At 45.3% G+C, this 26,684-nt stretch overlaps 1 protein-coding gene across 8 annotated transcripts in view; it reads left to right on the top strand.

Annotated features, from left to right (window-relative positions):
• LOC137528929 (leucine-rich repeat and fibronectin type III domain-containing protein 1-like protein) overlaps nucleotides 1–26,684 on the top strand; it is an 874,345-nt gene that overhangs the window by 290,156 nt on the left and 557,505 nt on the right. The window contains exon 1 of one of the 8 annotated variants that reach the window (XM_068250710.1): nucleotides 24,658–24,730. The exons of the other annotated variants lie outside the window; for them this stretch is intronic. The gene's annotated coding sequence lies outside the window, so the exon portion shown is untranslated. Of the gene's footprint in view, nucleotides 1–24,657; nucleotides 24,731–26,684 lie in introns of those variants that run through there. 8 annotated transcript variants of the gene reach the window in all.

Raw genomic sequence — 26,684 nt, 5'->3', positions numbered from 1 at the left:
ATCTGTGAGACCAGTCAGTCTGACAGGAAGTGTACCTAGCATTAGGAGGATTAAAGTGGACCCAAATTGAAAATCCGAGATTTTCAGAAATAAAATCTATTTTCTAAATTATAATAATAAATAGCAGCCTTTTTTTCAGCTGCATGATAACAAATATTAAATATTTTACATTTATTGGAGGAACCCCTCCCTTCCTTTCATATTGCCGGGACAGAATCCAGCAGACTGGTGGAATAGGTGGTGTCCGGCAAAGGAGGAATTTCTAATGGCTGCCACCTATATAACTGAAAAGAGAAGGGTGAAAAGCATGCACTGAAATTCTCATAGGCTTGTAAGAGTGTTTATTTATCTTTGCATGTGTCAGAGAGGTGCAACTAAATATTTTAAATTTAAAAAATGTTTGGTTTGGGTCCATTCTAGCGGTTGACTCTGGGTCACTGACCCTTTACCTGGTTGGGTTTGTATGTCCGTTTGACTGGGTTGCCCACCTTTCTGCAGAGGACATTCACTGCCATTGCCAGGGAATTTTTTTTTTCCTTTTTTTTTTTTTTTTTCCTTTTCTCTCTTTTTTTTTTTTAATTTTTTTAAATTCCATTAATTAATTGCAATACATTTTTTTAATAGGCCTCCCTTGCTATCTTCTCCAGTCCCTCCAATCGTTAGATATCCTCATCGGTAATCCGGTCAGTTGTGGGCCTCTGCGCTGTGCGTATGCCCCGCCTCACTCCCGTACCTGGAAGTGTTTTGTGCCTGCGCTCCCATGAAAGGGAGCGCGACCGGAGGGGGGGGGGGGGGTGTGGGTTACGTGGCCAAGCCGCGCATGTGCAGATGAGCACGCCCAGATTACCATTAATAATATCTTGTGAACAGAGGGGCTGGAGAGGATGGCGAGGGAGGCCACGGACCCCATGGGGCTGGAGAAAGCCCCAGATAAGTATTAATAAAAGCATTGGGACCATCTCAGTTTCCGTTTAAAATACACCTTTTGTGAATCTTGCCTTTGTCTTGTATTTTGTGAACTGTTGCATCATTCCTTTTACTGGTATAAGTTGAATGGAGTAAACATAACAGGAAAAAATGATTTTCTCTTTGTGTGTCTCTCCATTTTTGGCTGCAAAGAAACACATTGTAAATGCTTTGAAGCAGGGAGTTCTTTTGTGCACTGCACTGTCCACAGATGCAGTGCATGCGGTGATGCCAGAGAGCCAGGCACAGCTGTCATTTTTACAGTATTCACTCAGACAGCAATAACTAGCCTGTAATTAGTTATAAAAAATGCATTACATAACCTATAGATGTTCTCTCTGCGGTTTGCCTGGCGGATGCAGTTCATAGCCCATTCTGCTGGTGTTTCCTGAGGATGCTGGGAATGTGTGATTCATTCAGGGGTTGCAGAACAGAAAAAATGTAGCTTTAAAGTGTACCAGAAGCAGAGGGAAAAAAAAATCCTATAGGTACCTGGGGCTTCCTCCAACCCCTTTTGGTGTCTGATCGCTCCCCCGTTGCGGTCCTCCGCCTCCTGCAGCCTCTGCAATCTGGCCCAGCAAGTCTGCGCAGGCACAGAGCGGACAAGTGTGCTCTACCGTCATGCTCCCGTTCTGCGCCTGCCCAGTCTCTCCTTTCTATAGTGCAACACAGTGTAATATGTTAGCGCTCTATAAAGTTTAATAATCTATAAACATTTCTAAGCTGTCTGTCGCATGTGTTTCCGTCCACCTTGGGCACGCCCCCTCCAGCCCCGCCCCACTGTAATTGGATGTCGCGGTATGCCACGGTGCTGAGTGGATGGCGTAAGTGACGTCCAGAGAGATGGGGCACAAACTCATGTTCTGCGCAGTATAGCATGCACCACAAGCTAGTAATAATGATAATTTGCCAAATCTCTGAAGCCAGATGCATGTGATATGATATTAGTCACGGAGTGATGCCTTTAATAGCTAACTGTAAAAAATTTCTTTGCAAGCTTTCGAAAGTTTAAACTGTACTAGAGACCTGGAAACCTACTTATCCAGGGCTACCTCCAGCCCTATAAGCATGTTTGAGTCCCACACCGTCCTCCCGCAGTCTGCCGATCAGCCCCGGTAACAGGCTAAGTTGTGTCAGTCCATGTCTACTGCGCATGGGTGGACCTCCCGCTCATGCACTGAAGACACAGACTGGACCCGACTGTGCCTGCTACCCAGGCTGATCGTGGCTGAACAGCAGACCACGGGAGGACAGTGAGGGACTGGGAGAAGCCCCAGGTAAGTAACAGATCTTTAGTTAATGAGGTCTCTGGTACGCTTAAAGCTTTCGAAAGTTTGCAAAGAAATCTTGTACAGTTATTAAAGGTATTACCTAAACAACTTTTGTTATGTCTTCGGATTCCATATCTCCGACGACAAAACAATAAGTCAATTTAAGACGATCACAGTTTGGTGACCCCACAGGTCGTGTTTCTCTCTATGATTCGTTGTTCTATTTGGTTTGCTTAATAACATCCCATGACCTATTGTTGCCAGACACTTGAATTTGGAGAAAGCGCACTAGATGGCTGAGCTAGTTGCAAAAGGGAATAATTTTATGCACACTGAGACATTTACCACCTCTGCCCAGATCACCCATTTCTGGACAACTAGCTCTTGTTAATTCTAGGCAGAGTTCAGAGACTCTCGAGAATTACGGCCTATTATTAGACCTAATCAGTAATACTTACATTTGACAGAGGTCAAGCTGTTCAGATGGCTTTTCCATATCTAGTATTATGCAGCGCACATTGGCTGTGATGTCCAGGGCACCCCCTCCCCTGCTGTGACAGCGGTTTCTTCTTTTCTTAGTTCTCTTCCTCACTATCTCCTTTGTTCTTTTTCCCTCTTTGAGAGGCTGATTCTTTAGAGTGTATGCCTCCAAGGTTATTTCGGTTTATATTTTACTACTATAAAAATGTGCTTGAGTACAAATGGGTGCATAGATTGCTAACATAGAAGCACTTTCTTGGATTGAAATAACTGGATAATCTGAATCAAATAATTGATTGCACGATGATTACTTTATTTAAAAACAATTATCAAATGAGAGAGCCCGAAAAAAAATAATTATATTGAATCTGAAGGGAAGCTCTCAATTATAAGCTTTTTGTGATTGTTTTTTAATTGGGAATTGAAGATGGTCTCTTGAAAAAGGGTTGGCCAGCATTACTCCATTCTACACCCTGTCCTTGTAAGACAGACCTCGAACTTAGGAGAGCCTGAGCAGCATATGACTGGTTCCACCCATAATTAGTGTTGGTGTTCGAAATTGGGAGACTGAATTTGGAAACTTAAATTCTCTCTGCACACCATACCCCAGCCCCCGAAGAAGTCGACAGGGTCACGGGGAGTTGTTGCGGGCGTCTCATGCCTTGCTTCATGTGACTTAAATGCTTCCTCCTTCTAAGCTGGAAGGAGGAAGCATCCGTGTCCTCATGTGAAGTGCAGCATAAACTGCAAGTAAGTGAACTCCCTGTGACTCTGTCCCCTTCTTCGGGTGCTTAAGTGTGGTGAGTGAGAGAATTTAAGTTTCCCAATTCAGTGTCCTGAATTCAAACACCGATGTTACCCATAATGTCAACTTGTGTCCGACCCTTTCTGGAGCAAGACTCAAGCCTGAGTTGTAAATTGAAGTTGCACCTTCCTCTCCCATGAAGCTGCTCCTATTGGTCATCCTTTACTAAACTGATCCCTACTTATACTGTCACTAATATCACATGACTAGAAGTTGTCACATGTGGCTGGTAGGTAGCCACTTACAGCCACCGTTTAGGATCATTATTTTTAATACTTGTTGTGTAAAGTGTCATACTTCTTGATGCAAAACATTTAGTGCATTGTATTATCTCACTGGGTTTGCAGTGGTATCTTCCTGTGCTAATATCAGCAGGCTATAAGCTGCCGAGACTCCTCCACCTATCTCTTTATTACCCACAAGAGATAGTCAGGTCACCAGACAGGCAATGTGCATTATTTAAAAGGAAATAAATATGGAAGCCTCCCAGGGCCGGTCCTAGACTTTCTGCTGCCTGAGGCAAACTTCTGAGCATGCGCCCCCCCCCCCCCCCCCCCCCACACACACACACACACACACACACACTTGGAAGGAGCACACAGCACAATTTTCGGAAACAGTAAATTCGGGCGCCTGAGGCTAGTGGACAAATCGGGCGCCGCCATTCACTTCTATAATAAATATCGTTTAATGGGCGCCCGGTAGGAAAAAAGGGCGCCGGAGAAAATTAACGTTTAAAAAGCGGCGTCCGGAGACTTAATGTTATATTACTGTTTCTCATGATTACACATTATTTAATGATTTATACATGTTTAAATATTATTTTTAAACGAAAACCAGTACAATATTTTTCCCAAACATTATTTTTAAACGGAAAACATTACTTTTTTTTTTTTTTTTTTTTTTTTACATTATTTTTAAACGAAAAAAATAACAGGGGGGTCTTAGGTTTAGGCACCAACAGGGGGGTCTTAGGTTTAGGCACCAACAGGGGGTCTTAGGTTTAGGCACCAACAGGGGGGTCTTAGGTTTAGGCACCAACAGGGGGGTCTTAGGTTTAGGCACTAACAGGGGGGTCTTAGGTTTAGGCACCAACAGGGGGTCTTAGGTTTAGGCACCAACAGGGGGGTCTTAGGTTTAGGCACCAACAGGGGGGTCTTAGGTTTAGGCACCAACAGGGGGGTCTTAGGTTTAGGCACCAAAAGGGGGGTCTTAGGTTTAGGCACCAACAGGGGGGTCTAGGGGTTAGGGGTAGGTACAGGGAGGGTTACTTAGGCACCAACAGGGGGGGTCTTAGGTTTAGGCATCAACAGGGGGGTCTAGGGGTTAGGGGTAGGTACAGGGAGGGTTACTTAGTAATTTTTTTTTTAAACGTTATTATACGTTTCACTATTTAACCACTTGCCGACCGCCTACTTCATATTGGCGGCGGCAAAGTGGCAGCCCCAGGACCACGTAACGCAGATTGGCGTCAGGTCCTGGGGCACTCTCTGGCCGGGGATCGCGCGCTGGAATGCGCGCGCATCCACCGGCAATAGGCTCCGCCCACCCGCGACGTCAAGCCGCCGGCCAATCGGAAGCGCCGGCGGGTTGTTAACCCCGCGATCGCCGCTACAAAGTGTATAATACACTTTGTAATGTATACAAAGTGTATTATACAGGCTGCCTCCTGCCCTGGTGGTCCCAGTGTCCGAGGGACCACCAGGGCAGGCTGCAGCCACCCTAGTCTGCACCCAAACACACTGATCTGCCCCCCCCTGCCCCCTGATCGCCCACAGTACCCCTCAGACCCCCCCCTGCCCACCCCCCAGACCACCATTTGCACACAATCACCCCCCTAATCACCCATCAATCACTCCCTGTCACTATCTGTCAACGCTATTTTTTTTTTTAGTCCCTAAACTGCCCCCTGCTCCCTCCTGATCACCCCCCCACCCCTCAGATTCTCCCCAGACCCCCCCAGACCCTCCCCCCCCCCTGCGTACTGTATGCATCTATCCCCCCTGATTAACTGTCAATCACCTGTCAATCACCTGTCAATCACCTGTCAATCACCTGTCAATCACCCGTCAATCACCCCCTGTCACTGCCACCCATCAATCAGCCCCTAACCTGCCCCTTGCGGGCAATCTGATCACCCACCCACACCAATAGATCGCCCGCAGATCCGACATCAGATCACCTCCCAAATCCATCGTTTACATCTATTCTCTCCTCTAAACACCCACTAATTACCCATCAATCACCCATCAATCACCCCCTATCACCACCTGTCACTGTTACCCATCAGATTAGACCCTTGCGGGCACCCAATCGCCCGCCCACACACTCAGATTGCCCTCAACCCCCCCCCCCTTATCGATTCGCCAGTGCATTATTTACATCCGTTCTTCCCTGTAATAACCCACTGATCACCTGTCAATCACCCCCTGTCACTGCCACCCATCAATCACCCCCTGTCACTGCCACCCATCAATCAGCCCCTAACCTGCCCCTTGCGGGCAATCTGATCACCCACCCACACCAATAGATCGCCCGCAGATCCGACATCAGATCACCTCCCAAATCCATCGTTTACATCTATTCTCTCCTCTAAACACCCACTAATTACCCATCAATCACCCATCAATCACCCCCTATCACCACCTGTCACTGTTACCCATCAGATTAGACCCTTGCGGGCACCCAATCGCCCGCCCACACACTCAGATTGCCCTCAACCCCCCCCTTATCGATTCGCCAGTGCATTATTTACATCCGTTCTTCCCTGTAATAACCCACTGATCACCTGTCAATCACCCCCTGTCACTGCCACCCATCATTCACCCCCTGTCACTGCCACCCATCAATCAGCCCCTAACCTGCCCCTTGCGGGCAATCTGATCACCCACCCACACCAATAGATCGCCCGCAGATCCGACATCAGATCACCTCCCAAATCCATCGTTTACATCTATTCTCTCCTCTAAACACCCACTAATTACCCATCAATCACCCCCTATCACCACCTGTCACTGTTACCCATCAGATTAGACCCTAATCTGCCCCTTGCGGGCACCCAATCACCCGCCCACACCTCAGAACGCCCTCAGACCCCAGCCCTGATCACCTCGCTAGTGCATTGCTTGCATCTATTTCCCCCCTCTAATCACACCTTGAGACACCCATAAATCACCTCCTGTCACCCCCTAGCACACCTACCCATCAGATCAGGCCCTAATTTGCCCCGTGTGGGCTCCTGATCACTCGGCCAAACCCTCAGATCCCCCTCAGACCCCCTTCCGATCACCTCCCCAGTGCATTGATTGCATCTATTTTCCCCTCTAACCGCCCCCTGAGACACCCATCAATCACCTCCTGTCACCCCCCCTAGCACTCCTATCCATCAGATCAGGCCCAATACATCCTGTCATCTAAGAGGCCACCCTGCTTATGACCGTTTCCACAAAATTTGCCCTCTCATAGACCACCTGTCATCAAAATTTGCAGATGCTTATACCCCTGAACAGTCATTTTGAGAAATTTGGTTTCCACACTACTCACAGTTTTGGGCCCGTAAAATGCCAGGGCAGTATAGGAACCCCACAAGTGACCCCATTTTAGAAAGAAGACACCCCAAGGTATTCTGTTAGGTGTATGATGAGTTCATAGAAGATTTTATTTTTTGTCAAAAGTTAGCGGAAATTGGATTTTTATTGTTTTTTTCACAAAGTGTCATTTTTCACTAACTTGTGACAAAAAATAAAATCTTCTATGAACTCACCATACCCCTAACGGAATACCTTGGGGTGTCGTCTTTCTAAAATGGGGTCACTTGTGGGGTTCCTATACTGCCCTGGCATTTTAGGGGCCCTAAACCGTGGGGAGTAGTCTAGAAAACAAATGCCTCAAAATGACCTGTGAATAGGACGTTAGGCCCCTTAGCGCACCTAGGCTGCAAAAAAGTGTCACACATGTAGTATCGCCATACTCAGGAGAAGTAGTATAATGTGTTTTGTGGTGTATTTTTACACATACCCATGCTGGGTGGGAGAAATCTCTCTGTAAATGGACAATTGTGTGTAAAAAAAATCAAAAATGTGTCATTTACAGAGATATTTCTCCCACCCAGCATGGTTATATGTAAAAATACACCACAAAACACATTATACTACTTCTTCTGAGTACGGCGATACCACATGTGTGACACTTTTTTGCAGCCTAACTGTGCTAAGGGGCCCAAAGTCCAATGAGTACCTTTAGGATTTCACAGGTCATTTTGAGACATTTGGGTTTAAGACGACTACTCACGATTTAGGGCCCCTAAAATGCCAGGGCAGTATTGGAACCCCACAAATGACCCCATTCTAGAAAGAAGACACCCCAAGGTATTCCGTTAGGAGTATGGTGAGTTCATAGAAGATTTTATTTTTTGTCACAAGTTAGCGGAAATTGATATGTATTGTTTTTTTTTTTCACAAAGTGTCATTTTCCGCTAACTTGTGACAAAAAAAAAATCTTCTATGAACTCACCATACCCCTAACGGAATACCTTGGGGTGTCTTCATTCTAAAATGGGGTCACTTGTGGGGTTCCTATACTGCCCTGGCATTTTAGGGACCCTAAACCGTGAGGAGTAGTCTAGAATCCAAATGCCTCAAAATGACCTGTGAATAGGACGTTAGGCCCCTTAGCGCACCTAGGTTGCAAAAAAGTGTCACACATGTGGTATCGCCGTACTCAGAAGAAGTAGTATAATGTGTTTTGAGGTGTATTTTTATACATACCCATGCTGGGTGGGAGAAATCTCTCTGTAAATGGACAATTGTGTGTAAAAAAAATCAAATAATTGTCATTTACAGAGATATTTCTCCCACCTAGCATCTGTATGTGTAAAAATACACCCCAAAACACATTATACTACTTCTCCTGAGTACGGCGGTACCACATGTGTGGCACTTTCTTGCACCCTAAGTGCGCTAAGGGGCCCAAAGTCCAATGAGTACCTTTAGGATTTCACAGGTCATTTTGCGACATTTGGTTTCAAGACTACTCCTCACGGTTTAGGGCCCCTAAAATGCCAGGGCAGTATAGGAACCCCACAAATGACCCCATTTTAGAAAGAAGACACCCCAAGGTATTCCGTTAGGAGTATGGTGAGTTCATAGAAGATTTTATTTTTGTCACAAGTTAGCAGAAAATGACACTTTGTGAAAAAAAACAATTAAAATCAATTTCCGCTAACTTGTGACAAAAAAAAAATCTTCTATGAACTCACCATCCTCCTAATGGAATACCTTGGGGTGTCTTCTTTCTAAAATGGGGTAATTTGTGGGATTCCTATACTGTCCTGGCATTTTAGGGGCCCTAAACCGTGAGGAGCAGTCTTGAAACAAAATTTCTCAAAATGACCTGTGAAATCCTAAAGGTACTCATTGGACTTTGGGCCCCTTAGCGCAGTTAGGGTGCAAAAAAGTGCCACACATGTGGTATCGCCGTACTCAGGAGAAGTAGTATAATGTGTTTTGGGGTGTATTTTTCCACATACCCATGCTGAGTGGGAGAAATATCTCTATAAATTGACAATTGTGTGTTAAAAAAAGAAAACAATTGTCATTTACGGAGATATTTCTCCCACCCAGCATGGGTATGTGTAAAAATACACCCCAAAACACATTATACTACTTCTCCTGAGTACGGCAATACCACATGTGTGGCACTTTTTTGCAGCCTAACTGCGCTAAGGGGCCCAAAGTCCAATGAGCATCTTTAGGCTTTACAGGGGTGCTTACAATTAGGCACCCCCCAAAATGCCAGGACAGTGAACACACCCCACAAATGACCCCATTTTGGAAAGTAGACACTTCAAGGTATTCAGAGAGTAGCATAGTGAGTCCGTGGCAGATTTCATTTTTTTTTGTCGCAAGTTAGAAGAAATGGAAACTTTTTTTTTTTTTTTTTTTTGTTACAAAGTGTCATTTTCCGCTAACTTGTGACAAAAAATAAAATCTTCTATGAACTCACCATGCCTCTCACTGAATACTTTGGGATGTCTTCTTTCCAAAATGGGGTCATTTGGGGGGGATTTGTACTATCCTGGAATTTTAGCCCCTCATGAAACCTGACAGGTGCGCAGAAAAGTCAGAGATGCTTGAAAATGGGAAAATTCACTTTTGGCACCATAGTTTGTAAACGCTATAACTTTTACCCAATCCAATAAATATACACTGAATGGGTTTTTTTTTTATCAAAGACATGTAGCAGAATAACTTTCGCGCTCAAATGTATAGGAAATTTTACTTTATTTGAAAAATGTCAGCACAGAAAGTTAAAAAAGTCATTTTTTTGACAAAATTCATGTCTTTTTTGATGAATATAATAAAAACTAAAACTCGCAGCAGCAATCAAATAGCACCGAAAGAAAGCTGTATTAGTGACAAGAAAAGGAGGTAGAATTCATTTAGGTGGTAGGTTGTATGACTGAGCAATAAACCGTGAAAGCTGCAGTGGTCCGAATGGAAAAAAAGGCTCTGGTCCTTAAGGGGTTTTATGACTGCAGTCCTTAAGTGGTTAAACGAAAGATTAACGTTTTTACAATTGCCGATTTAATGCACATTATTTAATGATTTATAACGTTTAAAAACATTACTTTTAAACGAAATACATTTTTAAACGTAATCCATGCTTATCGTTAAAAACCCGGCGCCCTTTTTTCCCATCGCCCCTTTTTAACGTACGCCAATTTTCACCCTTAGTATAGGTAGTTAGGAGGTAGTTAGGTAGCCAGGTATAGGTGCCCCCTGTATAGGGTAGCCAGGTATAGTGTCAAGTAGGTGCTAGTCGGGGGGCCTGAGGTGATATTTAAATAGTGGGTGGAGGGTGGCTGCCCTGGAACAAGGCCAGGGATGGTGGCCTGGCTGCCATGGGGGCTGGTGGATCTGAGTCGGTGGCAGAGCTGACAGTGGTCGCAATGGTAGTGCGGCTGAGAGTGGTCGAAGCTGGTGGTGGCCATGATGTCCTGCGACAGAGAGAGGGTAAGAGAGAGAAAGAGGGAGGGAGAGAGACAGAGAGAAAGGGGAAGAGAGGGAGAGAGAGAGACAGAGAAAAAGAGAGAGAGGGAGAGAGGGGGGAGAGAGACAGAGATACAGAGAGATGGAGGGAGAGACAGAGGGGGGTAGAGAGACAGAGATACAGAGAGATGGAGGGAGAGACAGAGGGGGGTAGAGAGACAGAGGGGTGGATAGAGAGAGACAGGGGGGGGTAGAGAGACAGAGGGGGTGGGGTAGAGAGACAGAGGGGGGGGGGTAGAGAGACAGAGGGGGGGGGTAGAGAGACAGAGGGGGGGGGATAGAGAGACAGAGGGAGGGGGATAGAGAGACAGAGGGAGAGAGGGGGAGAGAGAAAGAGAGAGAGAGAGAGAAAGGGGGGATAGAGAGAGGGGGGGAAAGAGAGGGTGAGAGACAGAAAGGGGAAAAGAGAGGGGGGATAGAGAGAGGGAGAGACAGAAAGGGGGATAGAGGGGGGATAGAGGGGGGAGAGAGAGAGAGAGAGAGCGCAAGGGAGAGACACAAAGGGGGAAAGAGAGGGGGGAGAGAGAGACAGAAAGGGGGAAAGAGAGGGGGATAGATAGAGGGAGGATAGAGAGAGTGGGGGGGGGGGGGGGGGGGAGAGAGAAAGAACGAAAACACACACACACACACACACTGCACACACACTGTACACACACACTGTACACACACACTGTGCACACACACTGTACACACACTGTACACACACACTGTACACACACACTGTACACACACTGTACACACACACTGTACACACACTGTACACACACTGTACACACACACACACACACACACACACACACACACACACACACACACACACACACACACACACACACACACACACACACACACACACTAAGGCAGACACAGTGAAAGAACTAAGGGAGACATCACAAATCACACACACCTCCTCCCCCGACACTTGCCCGGACTCTCTGCAGTCTGCTGGCTTAGCTGCATCCTTTGATCTTCCGAGATTGCTTCCTGCTGGCTCTGGCCTCAATCCCTACTTGCCCCACGCAGCTCACTTCTCTTCCAGCGGCATGCTCTAGTCCCCCTTAACCCCCGGCCCGAGCTCCATTCAAACACTGCTGGGGGCGGAGCTACAGCGGCTGAAACAGTGACTGAGGCTCCAGCAGCAGCAAGACAGCAAAGGTTATAGTCAGCGGTGGTGATGGCAGGCAGGGGGCAGCGGGCAACCATCTCGCTCTGGCGAGCAGGGGGCAGCGGCAGGTCATCATACTGGCAGTGCTCTTCAAGACGGGCGGCAGGCAGCGTGACTCCAATCGCTTCCGGATTCTGCTTCCGTCAGGCACACCATCATCGTGATGACAGCAAAACAAGGACTCACTCAGAGGCTGCATCTAGGGTGGTGGGCTGAAGTGCACAGCCTAGAAGGTCCCAGGGGTCCAGTCCAATACAGGCGGCAAATGCCAGACGCACTCACTTCCTCTTTCTGCCCGGTGCCGCCCCCCACATCTGCCGCCTGAGGAACCTGCCTCACTCCGCCTCATGGGCGGGCCGGCCCTGAAGCCTCCATATTCCTCTCACTTCAAGTGTGCTGGAACCAGTTTCACTTTAAAAAGTATCTATTCTCATGAAGTATACTTGCCCAATAAAATATATATTTGTAGTTCTGGCTCTTCTCACAGGTATAGGAACTGCCCAAAAGTACCATTCTGATCCCACCCACCCAGGCCCGGCCCTAGACTTTTTGCCGCCTTAGGCAATTTTCAAAGAAATCGCCGCCGCGTAGCAGGAAGTGACGTCAGTGGAGCGCACGCTGACCTGGAACAAGGAAGAGGTGAGTAATTGCCGCCCGTTGCCTCTTACACATAGCTGCAGCCAGCGACTTCACTTTTAAAGCTGGAGGGGAGCGGAGGACGGGGGACCCAGGCGAGGGAGGGGGGGGGGGGGTCCGACCCCCCTCCCCGCCGCTAGGCCCAATACCCACTTCCTGCCCGCTATCCCCTCCAGCTCGGGCGGCCCCCCACACACATGGACGGGCGGGTGCCGCCCCCCCAGAAGTGCCGCCTGAGGAAAAAGTTTCACCCCGCCTCATGGGCGGGCCGGCCCTGCACCCACCTCCATGTAACTGTGCTCCGGGCCCACCCAATCACCCACACAACAGAGCCTCCATTTTTTGTTTGATATGGAGTGTGGGTTGGGACTGGAGACACATAGCATTGGACAGGGCCGCCATCAGAAATTTTGGGGCCCCTCACACATCATCAGGCCTGGGCCTCCCCCTCCCTGGGCCCACCCACTGGTTGCTGTGCCTGCCCACTAGCCACCCCACCCCCAAGTCCATGCACGAAGTGCGCTGCGGCGAAAAAATGTGCATGGCTCCGACACTTGCACAGCGTGATGTGGCAAAAAGTAGGCGTGACCATGGCATGTTGTGGGTGGAGCCAAATACTAGCAAAATACAGGTAGTCTTCAGTTAACAAATGATAGGGACTTGTAGGTCCGTTCTTATCCTTCATCCGTTCTCTTTTGTCCCCCTCTTTTCTTCCTGTGCCTCTTTTGTCCCCCTCTGTCTCACCTTAGTTTGTGCCTCTTTTGTGTCCTTCTGTGAGACCTCATGTTCCCATCTCATCTCTTTTCTCCCTGTGCCTCTTTTGTCTGCCTCTGTTCCCCCTGTGCCTCATGTATCCCCCTGTATTACCTCTTGTCCCCTTCTGTCTCAGCTGGTCCCTCTGCCCTAGCCAGGCATAGGTGCCCCAGTATAGGTATCCAGGCATAGGTGCCCTCAGTATAGGTAGCCAGGTATAGGTTCCCCCAGTATAAGTAGCCAGCTATAGGTGGTGCCCCAGTATAGGTTGCCTGGTGTGGTTGCCTTCCAGTATAGGTAGCCTGGTATAGTTGGTGCCCCAGTATAGGTATTAAACTATAGGTGGTATAGTAGCCCCCAGTATAGGTAGCCTGGTATTGGTGGTGCACCAGTATAGGTTAGCCAGGTACAGGTGCCCCCATAATAGATAGCAAGCTGTAGGCGCGCCAGTATAAGAAGCTAAGTATAGCTGGTGCCCCAGTATAGGTAGCCAGGTACAGGTGGTGCCCTCAGTAAAGGTAGCCAAGTATAGGTGGTGCCCCAATATAGGTAGCCAGGTATAGGTGGTGCCTCAGTATAGAAAGTCCGATGTAGCGGGCTCAATCATCTGCTCCCCATGTTCAAGCGCTGATGTCACTCTTCTCTCAGTGCTGGAACGCGGTGTGCCGGTTAGTGAGCCACAGGCCTGCACCCAGCACATGCGGTCCTTCCAACCCTGGGGGAAGCAGGGCCCCCTGAAGCCCTGGGCCCCTCACTGGAGTGTTAGTTGCCCCCCCCCCCGGTGGCTGCCCTGGCATTGGAACATCAGAGCAAGGCATTTATAATGGTGCAAACATGTAGTTACCCATGGCCAGTAAGTGGGATGCATGAGAACTGGAGGGGCTATGAAGGTTTTATCTACAGCAGGCAGTTGTGCTAAGTATGATATATTAATATAAGAGGGTGCAGCGACAGGTTCATATGCATAGTCCCACCCCCTGGTTAGTGATGTACTTCCTGCATCTTCGGGCTTCTTGGGTGCACACTGCCTGCATCACCCATGGACTTGCATTACTGAATGATCCGTGAGCTAAGTGCGTTTTATGGGGTAACGCATAGCAGCCTTTGTGTCTGTATTGCATCGATTTGGATACTTCCGCCGTGTCCCATCACTTGAACTGTTCAAGTCTCCATAGAATTGTATGTCCCTTGCAGTGGTCAGTGTGAAGGGGCCTAAAGGACAACTGAAGTGAGAGGTATATGGAGGCTGCCATATTTATTTCCTTTGAAACAATACCACTTGCCTGGCAGCCCAGCTGATCTGTCATGCATCAGTAGTGTCTAAATCACACACCTCAAACAAGCATGCGGCAAATCCAGTCAGACTTCAGTCAGAAACACCTGATCTTCTGCATGCTTATTCAGGGTCTATGGCTAAAAGTATTACAGGCAGAGGATCATCAGGACAGCCAGGCAATGTGCATTGTTTAAAAGGAAATTAATATGTCAGCCTCCATATCCCTCTCCCTTCAAGTGTGCTTTAAGTGACACTCTTAAAGGGACACTTAAGCCAGAAATTAAAAAAAAAATCAGTTTTACTTTCCTGGGGCTTCTACCAGCCCCCTGCAGCCGTCCCGTGCCCTTGCAGTCACTCATGGAGCCTCCGATTCCCCCGCCGCCAGCTAGTTTCGTTTTCGCTGACAGGCCTGGCCACGTGTATTTTTCTTCTCGTTGCCGTCCGCAATAGTGTCCTGCACCTGTGCAGGACACTATTGAGGACGGGAACATGAAGGATACTGCCCTGCACAGGTGCAGAAAGCCCGCCGACTCCCTGTTAGGGCCTGTGAGCGAAAACGAAACAAGCTGGCGGCGGGGGACTGGAGGCTCCGTGAGTGACGGCAAGGGCACAAGACAGCTTCAGGGGGCTGGTACATGCCCCAGGCAAGTAAAACTGACTTTTTTTTATTCCTGGCTCAAGTGTCCCTTTAAATCACAGTGAAAAAAAGATAAAAGGTTTTATTCGCATGTGGCTTGCTACTTAAAGCCTGTCACACTTCCAATTATGATTGCCCAATCACTGATCACTTTTACCACTTCCATGTAGTATGACGGTCAACAGATATTGATTACTCTGAGCATATAGGGCTCTATTGACAAAACTTCTCATAAATTACTTATCACCTAATTGATAAAAAATAACCTTTCAGCACCGTTACAAGCAAAATAACCACTAAAAGTAAGCTGTTCTTGATTAATTTCATTACAGTATTTTTTTTTTCTTACCTTAAAGAGAATCTGTATTGTTAAAATTGCACAAAAGTAAACATACCAGTGCGTTAGGGGACATCTCCTATTACCCTCTGTCACAATTTCGCCGCTCCTCGACGCATTAAAAGTGGTTAAAAACAGTTTTAAAAAGTTTGTTTATAAACAAACAAAATGGCCACCAAAACAGGAAGTAGGTTGATGTACAGTATGTCCACACATAGAAAATACATCCGTACACAAGCAGGCTGTATACACCCTTCCTTTTGAATCTCAATAGATCATTTGTGTGTTTCTTTCCCCCTGCATCTCTCATGCACTGAAGTTTCAGGCTGCTCGTTTCTTCCTGCAAACAGCTTTGCCTTTGTCTGTAATTCCTCAGTATGTGAAAGCCCAGCCAGCTCAGAGGACTATTTATCCAGCTTGTAAAAGATAAGAGAGAAGCTGCCCTAATCTAAATAATACACAGGCAGTGTGCATAGAGGGGCCTGGAAGGGGGAGTTCATAGCAGAACCACAACACTGAAGAACTTGGCAGCCTTCCAGACACAGGCCTGACAAGTCTGACAAGAGAGAGATAAGTTGATTTATTACAGAGATGGTGATAGTAGAAAGTGCTGCAGTAAGCCAGAACACATTAGAATAGCTTTTGGAACTTGTAGGATGATAAAAAAACAGGATGCAATTTTTGTTACGGAGTCTCTTTAACCTCCCCGGCGTTCTATTGAGATCGCAGGGAGGCTGCGGGAGGGTTTTTTTTTAATTAAAAAAAAACTATTTCATGCAGCCAACTTTCAGTTGGCTGCATGAAAGCCCACTAGAGGGCGCTCCGGAGGCGTTCTTCTGATCGCCTCTGGCGCCCAGAATAAACAAGGAAGGCCGCAATGAGCGGCCTTCCTTGTTTTGCTTAGATCGTCGCCATAGCGACGAGCGGAGTGACGTCATGGACGTCAGCCTACGTCCTGACGTCAGCCACCTCCGATCCAGCCCTTAGCGCTGGCTGGAACTTTTTGTTCCGGCTGCGCAGGGCTCAGGCGGCTGGGGGGACCCTCTTTCGCCGCTGCTCGCGGCGAATCGCCGCAGAGCGGCGGCGATCAGGCAGCACACGCGGCTGGCAAAGTGCCGGCTGCGTGTGCTGCACTTTATTTGAAGAAAATCGGCCCAGCAGGGCCTGAGCGGCAGCCTCCGGCGGTGATGGACGAGCTGAGCTCGTCCATACCGCTCAGGAGGTTAATATATTATGTTTTTGCTCTTTGGGAGCTTAAAAAAGTAAAATAGATAAGGTAAAAACAGAGGAAAACAGATGAAAAAGCTTTGTGAATAATTCCCATTGTGTGGGTAAACCTTCAGGCTGGGTGCACGCATTACAGAACATATAAAGCTGTGTTTTATGTCATGTTTTATGTTAATGTTGTGTGCGTTTTTGTTTTTACTGAGTTTTTTTTTTTTTTTTTTACTGAGCTTCGTTTTTGTGTGTTTTGTGTGCGTTTTGATGCGTTTTGTATGTGTTTTTATATTTCCATTTATGCAAATCACTAGGAAGACAACAGGAAGTGGAAATACAGCCTAAAAAAATATTTTGGGGAAAAAAAGCATATAAAAGCGCATGAAAAACTCATACCATTGCGTTCCCATTGACATTCATTATTTGCGTTTTTGATACATTTATGAATATTATGCAACAAAACCTGCATTTTTAATGCCACCCATAGACATCCATTAGCGGCAAAAACGCAGCGTTTTCCGCCTCGTACTACATGGAGGTGGTAAAATTCATCAGTGATTGGCCAATTATGATTGAAAGTGTGTACCAGACTTTAGTCTGACTATATTAAGATGTATAGAAAAGTAAAAGTTGCCCAGCTGCTGCCATTGATTATCACAGGCTCCCTTCACACCTGAGGTGAGAGTTGTTCTGCTGTATAATAACAAAAATAGATGAGGAAAGAATGTACCATACAACATAAACACAGCCGCAGCTACGGGAGAAAGTAAAACGTACTCTCCCCTCCCACCTCCGCTATTGTGCACTTCATATATCCAGACAAAAGCAGATGGGAGTCCGTCGTGATGGTGGAGGAGGAGCAAAAGTATTTACACAAAATATGATATCCTCGCTACTCTATACACAAGGTCAGTGTTTTGTTGCCAGCGGTTGAGGATTCGTCCTCCCACGGGCGCCGCTTTACCTTGAAACCATCCAAACGCTCGTTAGGGGAAAAAAACAACAAAGATGCCTAAAAGCGATGTTAGCAGCACCGCATACTCAGGAGAGCAGACGCAATTGGAGTGTCAAGGTGTCAAGACAAAGTGCAGCTCAAGAAATCAATTAAGAAAGAGCGGTGGATATCACGTTGCTTGGCAATTATATATAAAATTATTGCTGGCAGTGAGAAGGGTTTGTTCCTATTAGTATATTGCTTTACTGTCACTTGTAAAGATGCTACAGGGCTTCCCACTGTTTTTATTACCTTGATGCTTTATTGTTAAAGACCGGCTGCAGCGCACGTTCTGTTGTTTCAGTTTTCTGCAGGCGCTGGACAGTCCCAGCTGAACGTCCGGGCAAAAACAATCTGCATAATGCCCCACTTACTGCCAAACAGAAATATATTAGGATGAAAGGACAACTAAACTTAGAGGGATATAGAGGCTGCCATATTTATTTCCTTTTAAACCAGTTGCCTGGGAGTCCAGCAGGTCGTCTGTCTCTGAGGCTAGGTTCAGAGTGGGGCATTGCAGTGCAGCGTAATGGCCGTATTAAAACGTGACAAGCTGCATTGCAATGAAAAAACAATGCAACGCTCACCTTGTGCATGGGGCATCAAGACTGCAGAATCTGTGTGTTTAAAAAGGATCTTTAGCGAATAGGGGAAGAAAATCAATACATACAAAGTGAGAAGTGCAGCCTAACATAAATAGGTAGCCTCACTTAAATATAACTGGGCAGAGTTACCTGGCTTCTGTGCTGGCTGGTCTGACTTTCTGCTGGGTGGGCTGGCCTGCTGCCAGGTTTTCTGGCAGTTCCCCCATAGCATTCCCTGAACTTCTAGTGGCTCATGCTCCCACAGGCCTCTTATTGAGGCACCACAACTTCCAGCATGCCCCCATAAAAGAGTCACAGCTCCCTGCATGTCCCCATAAAGGCATCACAGTGCCCAGCATGGCACCACAGCACCCAGTATGCCTACATAGAGGCACCACAGCACACCGCATACCCCCGATTGATGAACCACAGCTCCCAGCATGCCTGTTATTGAGGCACCACAGCTGACTCTGTGGTGATATATTGGGGTGCTGATGATGTTAAGGATAATACAGGAACATATTCTTTCATTTTTCTGCCTATGTCATGCCGCTGCAGACCACACCAGCCTGAGCCAGGAGTTTACATATGACAGCCTTACTCAAAAAGTCTTTGATGTGTGTGCGAAAATACACTTTTACATGTGGAAGTTAGATCTCTGGGAAATAAATTATGTCTGAAAAGTTAATCAAAACTAGTTCATCCCCTTCCCAATGAAGTTGCAGCCTCCAGGCATATATCCCAGTATAAAAAGCAGGGCCAGATGCCTAAAAATTATCTTCTCTTGAGGGTAGCACATCACCAGAGATGATCCCGATTGAATCTGTAAATCCGTGTCCCTCCACGGTTGGACCTTTGCGCTGGTAAAAGTTCACTTTACGTTTATTTCCCTTTTATTTTTGCAACTTGTTTTGTGTGTATCCTTGTAACTTTTATTTTGTAACTGTTACTTTGTTTTTGTAAATGTTTTTTTCCTGGAATATAAAATAGTTATTTAATCAGTTTGACTTCTGCTGTACTAAACCCACACTCATAGCCTAAAAGAGACTGAAGTGTAACTGTGTATAAGTCCATGCCTTATTGTATGACTGAGCAACACTACCGTTCAAGATTGTAATAGCATTGTGTGTATGGGGCATTTCTGCGCTCGACGGCAGAGTGGGAAGTCTCGGAGTGGCTAACAGTATCGTTCGGAACAACTGTTAGTGGTTTTGCTTCACAACAGTGTAAGATTGCAATTGTGCGTGTGTGTGCGTGGCGTTCCCGTATTCGGCCTAAAGCGCAAAGCTGACCCAAATACAAAAACGCGGATTGCGTGCTGAGCACTCGACAGCAGAGTGAACGTGTCTAAAAACAGCTAGTGGTGGCAGTGAGAAGTGTTTGAGGGGTCCCAGTCTTGTTTTTAGCTTGAATAAGGCTGCCCCACGCTTCATCTGGTCAAACTCGCAGTCAGGAACCGTATATGCAGGCGTGCCGCGGACCGGTTCCTGACAGACTCTGCCTAGGGGACATCAGGGGCACCCCAGAATAGATATGGGGGCACGTGCCACTGATCTTTGGAGATAACAACACCCCTGATGACATTAGATCAGAGCCTTACGAGTCTATCAAGTCCTCATTTTCTCCAGACATCAATGCCAACTCATCCCTTTAATTACTGGCAAATGGATAATCCAGGTATTGCAACTGGTTTGAATCAGTTTAGGCACTGATTATGTGTAAGTAACCCTAAAACCTGCATAATAAGATGTGTCTGTATTTAAAGTGATGAAGTCTATTGGCAGACTGGCTAATCAGCAGGGCTGAGAGACAAACTGTAATGCTGGGTTTCCCAATGGTGCCAGGGTGCAAGGAAACCATTTAAGGGATCATAATGTACAGTTGAGGTCCCCATATATTACTTGACTCATGTACGATTGACCATTTGATTCAATTATTTTATCGGATCTGGAAAATCTGTTGTTCCATTTTGCTCATTCAATAGAAATTGGCTGATATCTCGTTGAATTGACCAGTTTACAAGATCAGGCAGGATGAAAAATATTGGCGGATCGTAAAGGAAGTGCCTACTATTCATGTACTTTCAAACAACCCAGTCAATCGACTGCCACACTGTAGTTGATCGCCTAAGAACGTAGGTTGCTCAATTGCTCGATGGATAAGCAAGTAATGCATTGGTACCTTTTAGGTGTTGTAGAGTGCAGAGTCCATTTCTGGAAAGGCCACAAAGGTCCAGGTCTTGGGTGGCAGCTGGCCAATGGGATGAATGGACACTAAAGAGGGATTGCTGGCTATGGAAGAGGAGGATGCATATTAAATAGAGGTTGCAAATAAGAAGTAATACATGGAAATACGGAGTTGGTGCCCAAGAGATCTGTATATAATGGAAGGGGGCTGCTATAGATAATTATAACAGGGGGCTGCACATAGAAGGGGAGATGCAAGAGAGTTGGCCTAGGCACAGAAAAAATCTGGCTTTGCTAGAGTGGTTGCCAGCACTTCCATATTGTTGTTATCCGTATCATTTTTATCGCATGACAGGTTTTCTTCAAACGTCTGCTCTACCCTCAGCTGTGTCTTTGCTGATCCAAGAATCCTGTAAGTGTCCTTTTCATTAGATCACTTACAAAATTGCAGTACCTCCTCCATTGTACACCAATTTGCCCTTTAACCCATTACGTTTGTCTCCGTGTTAGGAAAGCTTAGTAAACGGTTTGATTTAGCAGCTCGGTATGGTGTGTAATGCTCCAGAACATGCTGGCCGTTTCTGTGTCCCTGCGGTGCATTATATACTGTATCTTTCACCACAAGGCAGAACACTGCAGGATGTTACTAATGAATCAACAAGAGACTGGAGGCTGTTCCTTTGAACCGCACGTCTTATTGCTCTCTCTGGCAGCACTGTAATTACTGCACACCTTGTCCTCAGATCGGGGGAGCTGGCCATTCTGCAGGAAATCCGACAGAATGAGGCTAGGACACACTTGTGTTCACTCTCTGGACAGTAGTGCTGCTGGTAAATGACCCCAGTCTCACGGCTGATCACTCCCCGCAATGACATTTTCATAAAAGTGGAGGTCTGGCTGATGAGACGGCTTGGATGGAACGTGTCAAGGTTTGGCCGGTGATTGGAACAAAGTGAAGGTGGAAGATGATTGAAGTTGATGTGAGATGTTCTTGATATGTGTTTTATGGTACAGCTGAAGCACTGCAATATAATTCATTTGTAAAGCCAACCTGAACTGAAAATTTAATGTCAAAATAAGCATACGCAGGTCATACTTACCTCCCATATACAGTAGTCTACTCCTCACTCTCTTTCTCCTTTCCTGTGTCCTGTTTGCCCTCTGTGATTGATGGAATTTTCCGACCTCCATTTTAAAAATTGCCATTACCCCATAACAGCTTCCTGGACAACACACGGTTAAACTGTAATGTCGCCCACTTGAGCCATAGGATCCGTTTACACTTAATGCATTGGTATGCTTCAGTACGCGTTGGCATGCATTGGTACGCATTTTTTCCATAGCAGTGCATTGTGAAAAAGGTTTCGGTTAAACCGTGTATAGTATGAACTGTGTCATAGGAAAACCTGGGCATCAGTTTTCTTTCAGTTAAAACTTAGAGCAACTGATTAAGTGTAAAAGGGGCCATAGGGAAAAATGGGCATTAGCACATCAGTTGTCTTTTTTGTTAAACGGACAGCAACTGATATATTTCAGTTCTGGCATAACCTTGTCAAAAGGGATCGTTGTTAGAAGCAAATGGTGAGCTTCTGAGAGGAACTGATGGCACGATAAGTATGTAGTATTCATTTGCAGGTACATCATGTGTTTATTTTAAAGGATACCCAAGGTGACATGTGACATGATGAGCTGGACGTGGATATGTATAACTATGCTGTTTTCCGCTTTCTCTTTCTCTGCCTGAAAGAGTTAAATATCAGGTATGTAAGTGGCTGACTCAGTTCTGACTCAGACAGGAAGTCACCTCACTGATAAGAAATTCCAACTATAAAACACTTTCCTAGCAGAAAAAAGGTATCTGAGAGCAGGAAAGAGATAAAAAGGTTCAATAGTTCATAGACTTTAGCTCTGGCATACTTCAATGAATGTGTCATTAAGCAAAAACAATAAAACCTTAAAGTATATTTAAATATAAAATAAAACTGTGGAACATCTTAAAAAGTCATTTTTAGGAGAAGGAAGATAGATACACTTGTTTATTTCATTAGTTTATTTTTGCCTTGGGTGTCATTTAATGTATTTGACTAGGTTCTGGTTCCCTTTAAAAAGGGCTTTGGTTTTATTTAATTTATTTATTTTGGGGGGGCTCTACACTCTTCTTTGTGCTGTGGCTCCATTTTGTTGGCAGAAAGATTCCATCAGTACAAACATAAGCAATGCAAAGATTTCGGCACCAATTTTTAAAAGTTACCTTTTAATTGACCCCGCATCTCACTTGGGAACTGCCATGTAAACCGCTTTGTTTGTGGCTGCACATGAGCTTTGAGCAGACATTTGACATTTCCCACTGCAGTGCAGAGCCTGACATGCATGAAAGGAGAAATTACTGCAAAGAGAAATAAGAATGCAATAGTTAAACTTTGGTACGTGTACATCTAAAAACAGCGGCTGTTGCCATGACTATAACAAAGCATTATTTATTGTGTCTTTGACATTGCGGGGTAAAAGGTAACTTAAAGAAAACGATCTTGCATAATTGTTTGTTCTATTCCACAGCGGCGTATTCAAACAGTGCACGTCTCTGTTTTCTGCCACTGCTAATTGGCTTTAGACCTAACATTACTCATGTGGCCGTTCTGAAGCTGTCGAAGCAGCAAGTCACATGATTACCTTGTTCACATGTGAAGGAAAAGCTTGGCTACTGTTCCAGAACTTTTCCCTTTTCTGTAGAGAAGCTAAGGCACATTGTATGGAAATTGGGACAATCCAAATCTTCAGCAGCTGCATTTTTATTGGTCCAATTTCAAGCCACATACTAATTGCATCAAAACCTGCATTAACCACTTCAACATTATAAGTTGTTTTTTTCCCTTATGGGAATTTTCACATTGCAATGCTCCTCCCGTTCATTCATCAATAACTTTATCACTTCTTATCACAACTAAATGATCTATATCTTTTTTCGCCACAATTTAGGCTTTTTGAAGGTGACATTTTTCAGTAATTACTTTATTTTCTGTGCATTTTATAGTGAAAAACAAGAAAAAAATACACTATCATTTTATCCCCAAGTTTTAAGATACAGTGCTACTGTAAATAAACCCGACACATTTTATTTGTCCATTTGTCCCAGTTATTACATTTAAATAATGTCCCTAGTACAATGTATGGCGACAATATATGTGTTTTTGTACCCGATCAATAATTACAAGCCCTTATTTGCTAAAATAACAGTAATCTACCTTCATGACATACCATACATAGTAAAAAAAAAAAAAAGCTGAATCCCCAATGTAGTTATTTATTTTTTACAGGTGTTTTATTTTGATAACCATCAGGGGCAGGGAAAGGAGGGGTTAATTTATTTTATATAGTGTAAAATGTTTTTTTTTTTTTGTCCACTAGCTGTCCCCACACACTATTCTGTGTGCCTGGAACAGAGTTCAGATAACACAGGCAGTGTTGTTACAGGAATGATCATTTGCTTCTTGTTGAAGCCATGATCATACCCTTACAGACACTGTGATTGGCTCAGGGAACAAGTTTCTGTTCACCAATCACAGATGTGTCAGTCTTGGTGGGTGCAAGCGGCAGGAACATACATGCACAGTGGTGGCAGCAGCGAGCGATGCATTAAACTGTCCTGTTGCTGTTAACGTCTGATAGTCATAAAGTGTTTAACCCAGAAAATTCAGCATCAAAATGATCATCTCTAGTCCTCAGTACTTTGCAGTAGGGATGGTCAGTGAGATGCAAATAATTCAGACAGAATTAGGCAAACATTTTAATGCAAATTTATGCAACTTGAAAATGGACAAATCACATCCCACCTTAGCTTTATTCAATCTGTTTTAAATTTGCATAAAAATGCTACTTTGCGGCGGTTAAGGAGGTAGTGTTGCTGGATCTGTTTCAGTAAAGCCCGGTACTGAGCGGAGGCTTTACTGATGGCAGTGAAGCGGTTAAAGGGAACCTGTACTGACTAAAATTATTTAAAATAAACACATGAGGTAACTTCAAATGAACATTAAATAGTTACCTTGCCATCAGTTCCTCTCAGAAGCTCACCATTTTCTTCTGACAACGATCCTTTCCAGTTCTGACAACATTTTGTCAGAACTGAAATATATCAGTTGCTGTCAGTTACATATCAGCTGCTGTCACTTATAGCTGAGTGGACAACTGATGTGCCCGGTAATGTCCATGTTTCCCTATGGCTCAAGTGGACGATGTTACAGTTTAACAGTGTGCTGACCAGATAGCTGTTAGGGGGTAATGGCCATTTTCAAAATGGAGGGCAGAGAATTACCTTGATCACAGTGGACAAACAGGAAGTAGGAGAGGAGAAAGAGATTGCGTAGACTACACGGGAGGTAAGTATGACGTGTTTATGTTTATTTTGACTTTTAATTTTCAGTTCAGGTTTTCTTTAAGGAGGTAGCGTTGCTGGATCTTTTTCAGTAAAGCCCGGTACTGAGCGGAGGCTGTACGGACAGCGGTGAAGCGGTTAAGGAGGTAGTGGATCTGTTTCAGTAAAATGCTGGACCTGAACTGGCATCTGAATATTTCACAGCAAACTGGTTGTATCCGAGTGATATTCTTCAGTTAAGTCAGGCAGACAAGAACAGACCAGCACCTGCTATTTTCACATCCTCCGTATGAATTGAATTTCCTCTGGGAATGTGAACATTTTGAGATGCCTCAGCTGCAGGATTTGTATCCTGTGCCACCTTCCCTGAGGTGTGAGGTAGTTTTTCGAACATTGGTGAAGGTTATTTATCTCCCTTCACTGCCTCGCCGGCTGTGAAACTGACTTTTCCTGTCATTGGTAAGGGATGCCGCAAATACAACACAAGCTAAATGATAGCCCAATAGGCTGCAAATATTTAACAACACAAAAAAGCGTCCTCAAATCATAGCTTTACATGGTCTATCTGGTATTGTTTTGAAAGTAACGGACAGCCACACTATCCCAGTAAAAAAACAACAAATGTATAAGAAATACTTGTTCTACTAACATAACATATGAAACCTGCACCACATACCCTCCCAATGCCTCCCTCCCTAACCACATGACTGGGGGGGGGCTCTGCTCCCACCACCAGGGGATTTACCCACACACTGCCTCTATCTAAATGCTGAATGCAAAACACAGGTGACGCAAATGCTTACTTGCAGCCAGCAATCTGCCATTTTACATGGTGGACAGACAGCCTGTCAGCCAATCAGCAATTGGAAAACGAACCAATTGGACCCCACTTCAGCAGGACTCGATTGGTTCATTTTCAAGCTGCATAAATTTACATAGAAATTTTGCATTATCCCGTATGGACTCAAAATAATTTGCATCTCATTGAATAGGGATGGTCAATAAGATGCAAATAATTCATTCTTTGTCGTTAGTGTGTATATGCTTGTGGGAAAAAGAAATTCCTAAGGGGAGATGCAGAAAGCTGGAGCCCCGGGCGGAAGGAGGGAGCGCGGGATAGGTGAGATATGACTCAGTTAGCCAAGTTAACCAATAGTAATAGTCAGCTCTAGGAGAGCTCATGGAACATGTGATTTGTTTGATCAGCTGATAGATGATTATTTTTATTGAAGGAAGAGAGGAAGGAATGCAGGATAGGTGAGAAAAAATGCTCAACTTGCATTATATGCAACTGGAAAATGGACCAATCAGACCCCATGAAATGTAGCACTATATCCTATGGACTCAAAACTATTTGCATCCCATTGGATAGGAATGGTCAATGAGATGCAAATAAGTCTGTGTCGATGCAGAATTATGCAATTTTTGTATGCAAATGTATGCAGATTGAAAATGGACCAATGGAATCCTACAAGGGTAGAATTGGATTAGTCCATTTTCAAGCTGCATTAAATTGCATTGAAATTTTTCAGAATCCTGTATGAACTTTAAATGATTTGCATATCATTGACCATCCTTATAACGGACCATCCTTATAATTGACCATCCCTATAATTGACCATCCATTCAGAAGGGAATTGATTCAGTTGGTGGCATGGAAGACATTTAGGCTAGATTCACAGTGGGACGTTGCGTTTTGATGCCACGTTAAAGTCGCACCGCAAGCTTACAACGTAACGCGCCCAAAAAGTGGCAATGCAGCGTTACCATCGCATACAGCAGATACAGTAAAAAATACAGGCAATGAAAAGTATGCTTCCAAGTCATTACTGAGCATGTGCAAACAGTCCAACGCAGCTAAAAACGTGTATAACGCACTGCATGCAGTACTTTTACTTAACGTGCAGCGTTAGACACCAACGCAACGTGTGCACTGCGAACAGGGCATTGATTTTTCA

This window comes from Hyperolius riggenbachi, chromosome 8 (assembly GCF_040937935.1).
Source record: "Hyperolius riggenbachi isolate aHypRig1 chromosome 8, aHypRig1.pri, whole genome shotgun sequence".
Lineage (NCBI taxonomy): Eukaryota > Metazoa > Chordata > Amphibia > Anura > Hyperoliidae > Hyperolius > Hyperolius riggenbachi.
Note: the sequence above shows the minus strand (reverse complement) of the source record. Positions and strands in the feature narration are given on the sequence as shown.